Below are 10,186 nucleotides of genomic sequence, written 5' to 3'. Positions count from 1 at the left end.
AGTTCAATTCTAAATGAAATGTGCATCTTTCTGATAAATGCGAACTGAGAGCAGAATAAAATAAAAAACAAACTTATAATTTCTGTATTTTACAGAAACTGGGATGCTTCAGAGTCACAAGTGTCCGTTGGAAAGCTTTTGGAACCCCCTTGTTCTTCACTTGCTGTTCCTTTTGTGAAGATACGGGTTTACAATTGAAGAAGCTAAACATTTATCCCGCAGACATTACGAACTTTAAAGGACGAATCCTTCGAGTTACAAGCACTCTAGTAATGTGTGGAAGTTATTTAACTATTTTTTAAGAGTTGTAGATTCGCCACAACAGATACTTAACTTTATTTAACACTTAAAGAGTTGCGATATTTAACTACAGGCTGTGGCAATGCTTTGTGATTGTGTTTAAAACTTGTAGATAATCGTTACCTAATTGCACGCCATTGCAATTTTGGTCTTTTTTATAATTCCTTTCCTTAACAATTCTTTACGTCTGTTCTCAAACTTGTAAATTCTAGTTTTACAAATACGTGTCATAGCAATTATATGTCATTGTGTTTAAACTGTTTAGATTCTTGTTTTCTAATTGCACGCCATCGCAACTTCTTATGTCTTTTTAAAACTCCCAAATTATCGTTTTCTAGTTTCACACAATGACAACTTTTTTATGTCTTTAAAATACTTGTAAATTCTATTTTTCAAATTGCCTTATCAAAAATGACTGAAACAGAATATGAACAGACATCAGTTGTAACATTGTTGCTGGTCCCTCCTTGACTACAATGAAATATTTAATGATGTTAGAAAAACACGTAAGTTCAAGAAGTCTTGATGGAAATGAATAAAAACCCTATAACCCGAGCGCTTTCGAAAGGTGCACCTTTCTTCTTCAGAGGCAAACTGAAATATTTTAAAGGTCCTATAAGAGCTTTATTTCTCTTTAACTCGAGTTTTCGTGGTTTCAACTAAACTAGTTAACTTAACTTTAAGAACTGAGAGTTCTATATAGTTTGTCGTATTCACAAACAACCTTCGAATAATTAATGTTATAAAAATCTTATATCAATCAGCAGGAATTTTGAAACTACGAGTATTTAGAAATTACCTTTCAATTATTAACTTAGATTAGTTATATCGTAAACATTACTAGTATATTCCAGGAGAAATAAATGTGGTATTTTTTTATTTTTTTAAGTCAGGAGGGAGCTGCGACTGATGTTTTGTGTGACTTCTCTAGCTTCGAATCGAAAGGAAAAATGCAGGTGGTTTTAAGGTGATTTCTCTTTGTTATCATCAGGCAAACTGTCGTCTATTGTGTGAAATATTGAACAAGCATTTTGTTCCAGTTTAGAAAACATATATGGTGACATCTGCGTATTGATATAAATAAGGTTTTAGTTCACGAATAATTAATACTGCTTTTATTTTTCTTCTATTAATGTTGTTCTATTGCATGATATTTTAAAGTTGTTAATTCGATGTTGATTTGTTGTGTTGTGTTCGTAAATGTGTGATTGAGGATCGTTATGTTCTTTGATCCTAATGTTTATGTTGCGTCCAGTTTCGCCTATGTAAGTGTTATCACATTGATACTTATAGATGCTTCCGTCGTTGAATTTGTCAGAATAAACTTTCTTCAGATGACCTTTGATTTTAGTGCTCGGTTACTGATTGAAAGTAACTTTAATGTTTAGATTGTATTTTTCTCATACATGTTTCCAAATGTTTATGATGGTTTTGGTTACATAGCTATGATGTGGTAAGACACCTTTTAGTGTATCTGGGTTTGTGTATTTTGTTTCCTTCATGGAGTTTATGTTGTTTTCCCTTTTCTCTTTCGGTTATTGAGTATGACTAAGTTTGATTACATTTTACTAAGGTTCTAGTAACAATGTATTTAATAATTGTTAATAAATGTATCAAATATTGATTCCAGTTTGTGTTGCTTCTATAGAACACAGCATAGGCAGCCCTCTGTCACCTGGATTGTGTGAATTGTTTATCAACAAAATAGAAAGTCAGACAATTAACACAGATCTACACCCTTCCACAAACTGGTTTAGATACGTCAACAATATAATTTGTGGACTTGAAGGCAACATCCATCAACAGTCATTTCTACAACACGTAAAGAACAATAACCCTAACATGAAATTCACTCATGAAGAAGAGAACAAAAACGTGAACATAACAATAGAAAGAAACTCCAACGGTTTTAACACGAAAATCTTCCCCAAATGTGGTAATGATAACAACTCTATAATATGTGACTCAGGTCACTCAACTCAACAAAACATTGGCATATTATCATGCATTACAACCCAGAGTTTAACCCATGTAGTAGCAGTAATCTGCAACATGAACTAGAATCAATATTTGATACATTTATAAACAATTATTAATTACATTGTTACTAGAACCTTAGTAAAATATAATCAAACTCAATCACAAAAAGAAAAAAGGGAAAACAACATAAACTCCATGAAGGAAACAAAATACACAAACCCAGATACACTAAAAGGTGTCTTACCACATCATAGCTATGTAACCAAAACCATCATAAACATTTGGAAACATGTACGAAAAAACACACACACACACAATCTAAACAGTAAAGATATTTTTATTACAAAAACTGAACACTAAAATCAAAGGTCACCTCAAGAAAGTTTATTCTAACAGGTATCAATATGATCGATGTGATTGCATTTGCATAGGCGAAACGGGAAGCAGGATATGCATTAGGATCAAGGAACATAATAATCCTCCATCACACGTTCACGAACACAGCACAACGAACCAGCATCCAATTAACATTAACAAATTTAAGATATTGTGCAATAGAACAACATTAATAGAAGAAAAATAGAAGCAGCATTAATTTTCGGTGAACTAAAACCTAATTTAAATCAAAGCACATTAATTTGGAACAAAATTCTCGCGCAGTATTTCACACAATAGACGACAGTTACCTGATGATGGCCACACGAATGGTCAAAATGTTGGAATAAAGTTAAATAACAATATACAATCCACTCAAAAGCTGTATCTCTGGACTTTTGTTTAAAATATATAGTGGATTTACTATCCTCACAACAAGGTTTTATCTTTCTTTGAGTTGGAAGAAGAAGTACAACAAGGTTTTATGTCATTTTCTATTTATTAGGGTCGGAAAGGGAAGTACGACACATTTATATGTGTTTTCTTCTTTTGTGTCGGAAAGTGAAATACATCAAGTTTTTATAAAATTCTTTTTCTTGTTAGTATCGGAATGGCAAGTACGACAAGTTCTATCAGCTGTTAGAAGAAATTGCCAATTGGACCAATTTAAGGTAAGCAATAATACTTAAATATACATGTAGTGTAATATCATGTTTAATACTTAAATATACATGTAGTGTAGCATCATGTTTAATACTTAAATATACATGTAGTGTACCATCATGTTTAATACATAAATATGCATGTAGTGTAGCATCATGTTTAATACTTAAATATACATGTAGTGTAGCATCATGTTTAATACTTAAATATACATGTAGTGTAACATCATGCTTAATACTTAAATATACATGTAGTGTAGCATCATGTTTAATACTTAACTATACATGTAGTGTAACATTATGTTTAATACTTAAATATACATGTAGTGTAACATCATGTTTAATACTTAAATATACATGTAGTGTAGCATCATATTTAATACTTAACTATACATGTAGTGTAACATCATGTTTAATACTTAAATATACATGTAGTGTAGCATCATGTTTAATACTTAACTATACATGTAGTGTAACATCATGTTTAATACTTAAATATACATGTAGTGTAACATCATGTTAAATACTTAAATATACATGTAGTGTAGCATCATGATTAATACTTAAATATACAGTAAGTCTACATGTAGTGTAACATAATGTTTAATACATAAATATACATGTAGTGTAGCATCATGTTTAATACTTAAATATACATGTAGTGTAATATCATGTTTAATACTTAAATATACATGTAGTGTAACATCATGATTAATACTTAACTATAACGTAAGTCTACATGTAGTGTAGTAGACCTCCTTCGGCCAAGTTTGACCATGGATGAACATCCGTCCATTGTTTGATATGGACGGATGTAAGCCTGATACGGGGGACAGGCTGTTGCCTACGCAACTTGCCCCTCTCTCCACCTCAATGACGGAGCCAAAGGAACAGCAGTGCTGATACAGTTTGGTGTCAACGCGGTCGCAGGAGCTGCTGGAACAGGGTTGGAATCAACGTCAAACTGCCTTCGGGGCTCCGACTCCGGATTTTTCCTCGAGGTTTTCTCCTGAAGCCTTCCTTGGTCAGATGCATCCGCAAGGCAGCGGGGGTTTGAAGTCAGGGTTTTCCTTCCCTTAGATGAGCTGCCTTTTAAAGCTGTTGAGTCCCATCTGCCAGATGCAGCAGTTAGTACCGCCATCATGACCGTTGGGTCGTGTTGACCTCATCCGCTCAATCCGCTGGATCTATTCCGCCGTTGTTGGTTTGAAATCAGGGTTTAGCCAACTCACCTAGGTGATCAATGAACCAACGAACCCGTTATAGCGCGGGTCACCCCCTTACGCCCTTTCACTTCAGTAAAAACACCTCCGCCACGAGAAGGCAGTGAATAGGACTTCCTCAGTAGAGGCTTAACAAGCAGGTCTCTTGGGAGCATTTCATGGAGCACCAGGGAAGACTTTACTCCTTTCGCAGGACGCCTACCCCCAACCATACTGAGGCTTTGGTTACATGTAGTGTAACATCATGTTTAATACATAAATATACCGTAACTCTACATGTAGTGTAACATCACGTTTAATACATAAATATACCGTAAGTCTACTTGTAATGTAACATCATGTTTAAATACATAAATATACCGTAAGTCTACATGTAGTGTAACATCATGTTTAAATACATAAATATACCGTAAGTCTAAATATAGTGTAACATCATGTTTAATACTTAGATATACATGTAGTGTAACATCACGTTTAATACTTAAATACACATGTAGTGTAACATCATGTTTAATACTTAAATATACGTGTAGTGTAACATCATGTTTAAATACATAAGTATACCGTAAGTCTACATGTAGTGTAACATCATGTTTATTACATAAATGTATTGTAAGTCTACATACACTGTAACATCATGTTTAATACTTAAATATACCGTAAGTCTACATGTAGTGTAACATCATGTTTAATACTTAAACATACCGTAAGTCTACATGTAGTGTAACATCATGTTTAAATGCATAAATATACCGTAAGTCTACATGTAGTGTAACATCACGTTTAAATACATAAATATACCGTTAGTCTACGTGTAGTGTAACATCCTGTTTAATACCCAAATGTATTGTAAGTCTACATATACTGTAACATCATGTTTAATACTTAAATATACATGTAGTGTAACATCATGTTTAATACATAAATATACCGTATATCTACATGTAGTGTAACTTCATGTTTAATGCATAAATGTACCGTTAGTCTACGTGTAGTGTAACATCATGTTTAATACCCAAATGTATTGTAAGTCTACATATACTGTAACATCATGTTTAATACTTAAATATACCGTAAGTCTACATGTAGTGTAACATCATGTTTATTACATAAATGTATTGTAAGTCTACATACACTGTAACATCATGTTTAATACTTAAATATACCGTAAGTCTACATGTAGTGTAACATCATGTTTAAATACATAAATATACCGTAAGTCTACATGTAGTGTAACATCATGTTTAATACATAAATATACCGTAAGTCTACATGTAGTGTAACATCATGTTTAATACAAAAATATACCGTAATTCTACATGTAGTGTAACATCATGTTTAATACATAAATATACCGTTAGTCTACTTGTAGTGTAACATCAAGTTTAATGCATAAATGTACCGTAAGTTTACATTTAGTGTGACTTCATGTTTAATGCATAAATTTACCGTAAGTTTACATGTTGTGTAACATCATGTTTAATACATAAATATACTGTATGTCTACATGTAGTATAACATCATGTTTTATACATAAACATACTATAATTATACATGTAGTATAACATAATGTTTAATACATAAACATACTATAATTATACATGTAGTATAAAATAATTTTTAATACATAAACATATTGTAATTATACCTGTAGTATACCATCATGCTTAATACATAAATATACTGTAATCATATTAGGGGGGGGGGGTAATGAAAGTGTTCTAAAACGCGACATTAATTTCTTGATGACCTAATACATGTAGTATAGCATCATGTTTAATACATAAATATACTTTACGTCTACATGTAGTATAGCATCATGTTTAATACATAAATATACTGTACGTCTACATGTAGTGTAACATCATGTTTAATACATAAACATACTATAATTAAAATTGTAGTGTAACATAATGTTTAATTCATAAATATAATGTAATTACATTAGAGAGGTGGTTAATGAAAATGTTCTAAGACGCGACATCAATTTCTTGACGACCTATTACATGTAGTATAACATCATGTTTAATACATTAACATACTGTAATTCTACCTGTAGTGTAACATCATGTTTAATACATAAATATACTGTAAGTCTACATGTGTAACATAATGTTACACCACGTTGTAGAAATTGGTGTTCATGTAAACTAACTTAAGTTGGAGAAACAGGTGTTCAAGTAAACAAACTTCGTTTCGTTGGTGTAACCGGTGTTTGTGAAAACAAACTTGCGTCGGAGAAAGCGACGTTCATTTAAACTAACTTACGTTGGAGAAACCAACGTTCATATAAACAAACTTATGTTGAACTAACCGGAAGACAATTGTGAACAATAATTAAAGAACAGAAAGATCGTGTAATAATGATGAAACCGACAAATCCTGCCACTGCTGAAAATGTGATTTTACCAAGCTACGAGATAATCTGAAAAAATTATAGAACCATTAACTCAGATAAGTACTAAAGAAAACTAAATAATCCTTCTACATCAGAACGTTGAAACCGTCATTAATCACAGACAGTGGCACAGAAACTAGCTTTCCTTGCTTTCCATTAGTTGACAACTATTAGTCATACGAACCTCAACGGCCAAACAATTACAATGCAGATTCCATCAACCAATCACAACATGGATCTCTTCCCACAACTTACACCAACTACACCTGAATACGAAACTTCGTTATATTTTGTCATCTAGCCATTTTACTTTTATTTACTACAGAACTAATTCCTTTCCATTTATTACAGTAGTAACTACGTTGGCCAGATATAGTAGTCTTAGAACATAAAGGTTTTTACTTGTAATAATTCTACTTCAATGTTTAGTAATTTTATTAAGCAGCCCCAACCTTGTCGGGTGTTATTGGTTTAATGATCGAAAACAACACTTGTATTAATAGTTCAGGGGTTATCGGAAGTGCAAAGTTCGATCTGTGGACAGATTATAAAATAGAAAATCAATGCCATACATGCTATAAATCCGACCAAAGTTATTGTGACGGCGGGTGCCACTGATTGGCTGCCTTAACCATGGTCAGTTACGAAAGCCATACCTGAATCCTATAGATATCTCTGGCTGTTAAGACCATGTGCATACTTTTATGGTGCCGTTTAGGTTTCAAATACTATAACTAATTAACAAACCACGAGATCAGAGAATTTTCTTTTTAAACTGTGCGAAATTGGGGTTAAAACTACAGATAATGAAACATAACACCTGTATTTTTTTGTTTTTCAAAACCATCTAATACACGTATTTTATTCTTGTAAATTCTGCAAATGTGTGACACAGAAAAAAATCCCTGCTCGTGCTTGCAGAACGTGTGTTTTCGTGGGTAGCCTTACATGCAAAGTAAGTAATATTTTTAAGTGTTTTGGGTGTTAAAATGATCTATTTTGGACATACAAGGGTTGAGTTAAATGTTAAACGATTTTAGCATTATATCACTTCGAGATATTACCAAAATAAACCAAATTATGTCCAGTTCATTTCGAAAGGCATATGATAATCTTTACTACGCGCATGTGCACAACGAACATATGGTTATCCAGTCACATATCGGTTGCAAAAATCTCCCCATTTCTACGTATATTCATACCGGCGTACTAGTATTTCCTAAAATAAAGTTTGGCCTATTTCTAGGACTATAATAGTCTGTACGCGTGTTCATGCCGACGTACTAGTAATTAGTAGAATGAAGTTTGACCTATCTGTTGGGACTACAAATTCTCATTTGATTGTGGTTGTTGGCTTTGTAGACCGCACGTGACACAACGAACCGACTGGGCTTTTGGAAGCTTGGAGAACGGCAACTGGACAGGAATGGTTGGAGAGTTAAACAGCAAGGTACAGTGTTTGTTTTCTTCATAATAAAAATGAGAGCCGCAACATGAATCCAAATAAGGCTTAAGTAATCATTATTCGTAGACCGAAACAAAATGTTTGACTTTTACCTTGTCTTTTTTTCCGAGTCGTGCGTGACCTAGTGGCATTCGTGCTGGACTGTGAACCTGCAGGCCATGTTGCTCGTGTCCACATTGTGGGTTCTTGGGTGCGTTACAAGAATGGCCCAAGATTTGGCGGTGGGTGTTTTTAATTAACTGTATTCTTTCTCGCTTGTCTATAAGATCAAGACTATGACAAATAGCGCAGATAGTCTTATGTTGCTTTGTGCAAATATTTTAAAGAACCAGTCAAAATCCTTTTTTTTATTCCGGGGGGGGGGGAGGGGGTATTAAATCTTTGGTCTGTAGGATATTGAAGGGTAAGTAAACTCCTGAAAAATGATTAGAGGTGCAAGATCTCGAAGTCTATTCCACTGCCAAACGAACACACATCTTATTCATTAAAAGGGCTTAAGAATCAGTTTCGTTGACAATATAACAATAGTTACAATATTTGTAACGTAAGTACTTTGTAATACACGATGTCAGGGTTGAGACAGTCTGTATTTCGCTAAAATACTTTCAATTGAAACCAACATGCAACCCTGTAAGATGCAACAGTAACATTCAGCATTGCAATATTCAACACTGTATGATGCAACAGTAACATTTAGCATTGTATTATTCAACACTGTAAGATGCAACACTAACATTCAGCATTGTAATATTCAACACTGTAAGATGCAACACTAACATTCAGCATTGTAATATTCAACACTGTAGAATGCAACACTAACATTCAGCATTGTAATATTCCATAGTGTAATCTTCAACACTGTAAGATGCAAAACTAACATTAGACATTGTAATATTAAACAGTGTAAGATGCAATACTAGCAGTCAACATTGTAATATTCAACACTGTGAGAAGCAACATTGTAATATTCAACACTGTAAGATGCAACACTAACATTCAACATTGTAATATTCAAAACTGTAAGATGCAACACTAACATTCAGCATTGTAATATTCAAAACTGTAACGTGCAACGTAACACAATCATGTTGATGTAGATACCAAAATTAAAGAAATCTTGTGAGTTGCAAATCAGATAAATGATCAAATTCGAAGACGAAATGGGTTGATTTGGTTTTGAATATTCACGCTAGCAGTGCATGATTTTGAAATGATAAACTAGAGGGAACACAACTAGTTAACAGCAACCATCGCCAACTCTTGGGTTACTCAAATCAAATGGTATTTTTTAACCTTCACTCTTATAACCCACAGCCCCAAAGCACGGAGTGCGTTTTTATTTTATTTTTTTCAGTAACACAAAGCTAACCGTTGACACTAAGAACCATGTTTTGCCATGTTAATTATAATTATTAGTCCACGCTTGGGCTAGTAAAACGGGAGTGCTATCTTTATAGGGCATATAACAGGTACCTTAACGGCTGTCCATGGCCTGGCATGACCTGATGGTTAAGGGACACTCGACTCACCCTTTCAATCTTGGAGTCGTTGGAATGTGAATGTCAATTCCACTATTCGATTAGAGTAGCCCAAGAGTTGGCGGTGACTGGTGCTGACTAGATGCCTTACCTCTATTCTGTCATTTCTAAATTAGGGACAGCTAGCGCAGATGGCTCAAGTAGCTTTGCGCAAAATTCAAAACAGTTATTCAAGAAGCGTAAAACGAGTATCCTTATTCTTTGTGTTGTTCAAAAACTTCATGACCACCTTCGCTATTTTTTTT

The 10,186-nt window shown here is 33.6% G+C and overlaps 1 long non-coding RNA gene across 1 annotated transcript in view; it reads left to right on the top strand.

Annotated features, from left to right (window-relative positions):
* The first annotated feature begins 3,262 nt into the window (after window positions 1–3,262).
* LOC111087595 overlaps window positions 3,263–10,186 on the top strand; it is an 8,622-nt gene continuing 1,698 nt past the window's right edge. The window contains exons 1-2 of the long non-coding RNA XR_002612272.1: window positions 3,263–3,326; window positions 8,301–8,388. This is a non-coding gene — a long non-coding RNA (uncharacterized LOC111087595). The remainder of the gene's footprint in view (window positions 3,327–8,300; window positions 8,389–10,186) is intronic.

This window comes from Limulus polyphemus, unplaced genomic scaffold (assembly GCF_000517525.1).
Source record: "Limulus polyphemus unplaced genomic scaffold, Limulus_polyphemus-2.1.2 Scaffold2349, whole genome shotgun sequence".
Classification (NCBI taxonomy): Eukaryota; Metazoa; Arthropoda; class Merostomata; order Xiphosura; family Limulidae; genus Limulus; species Limulus polyphemus.
Note: the sequence above shows the minus strand (reverse complement) of the source record. Positions and strands in the feature narration are given on the sequence as shown.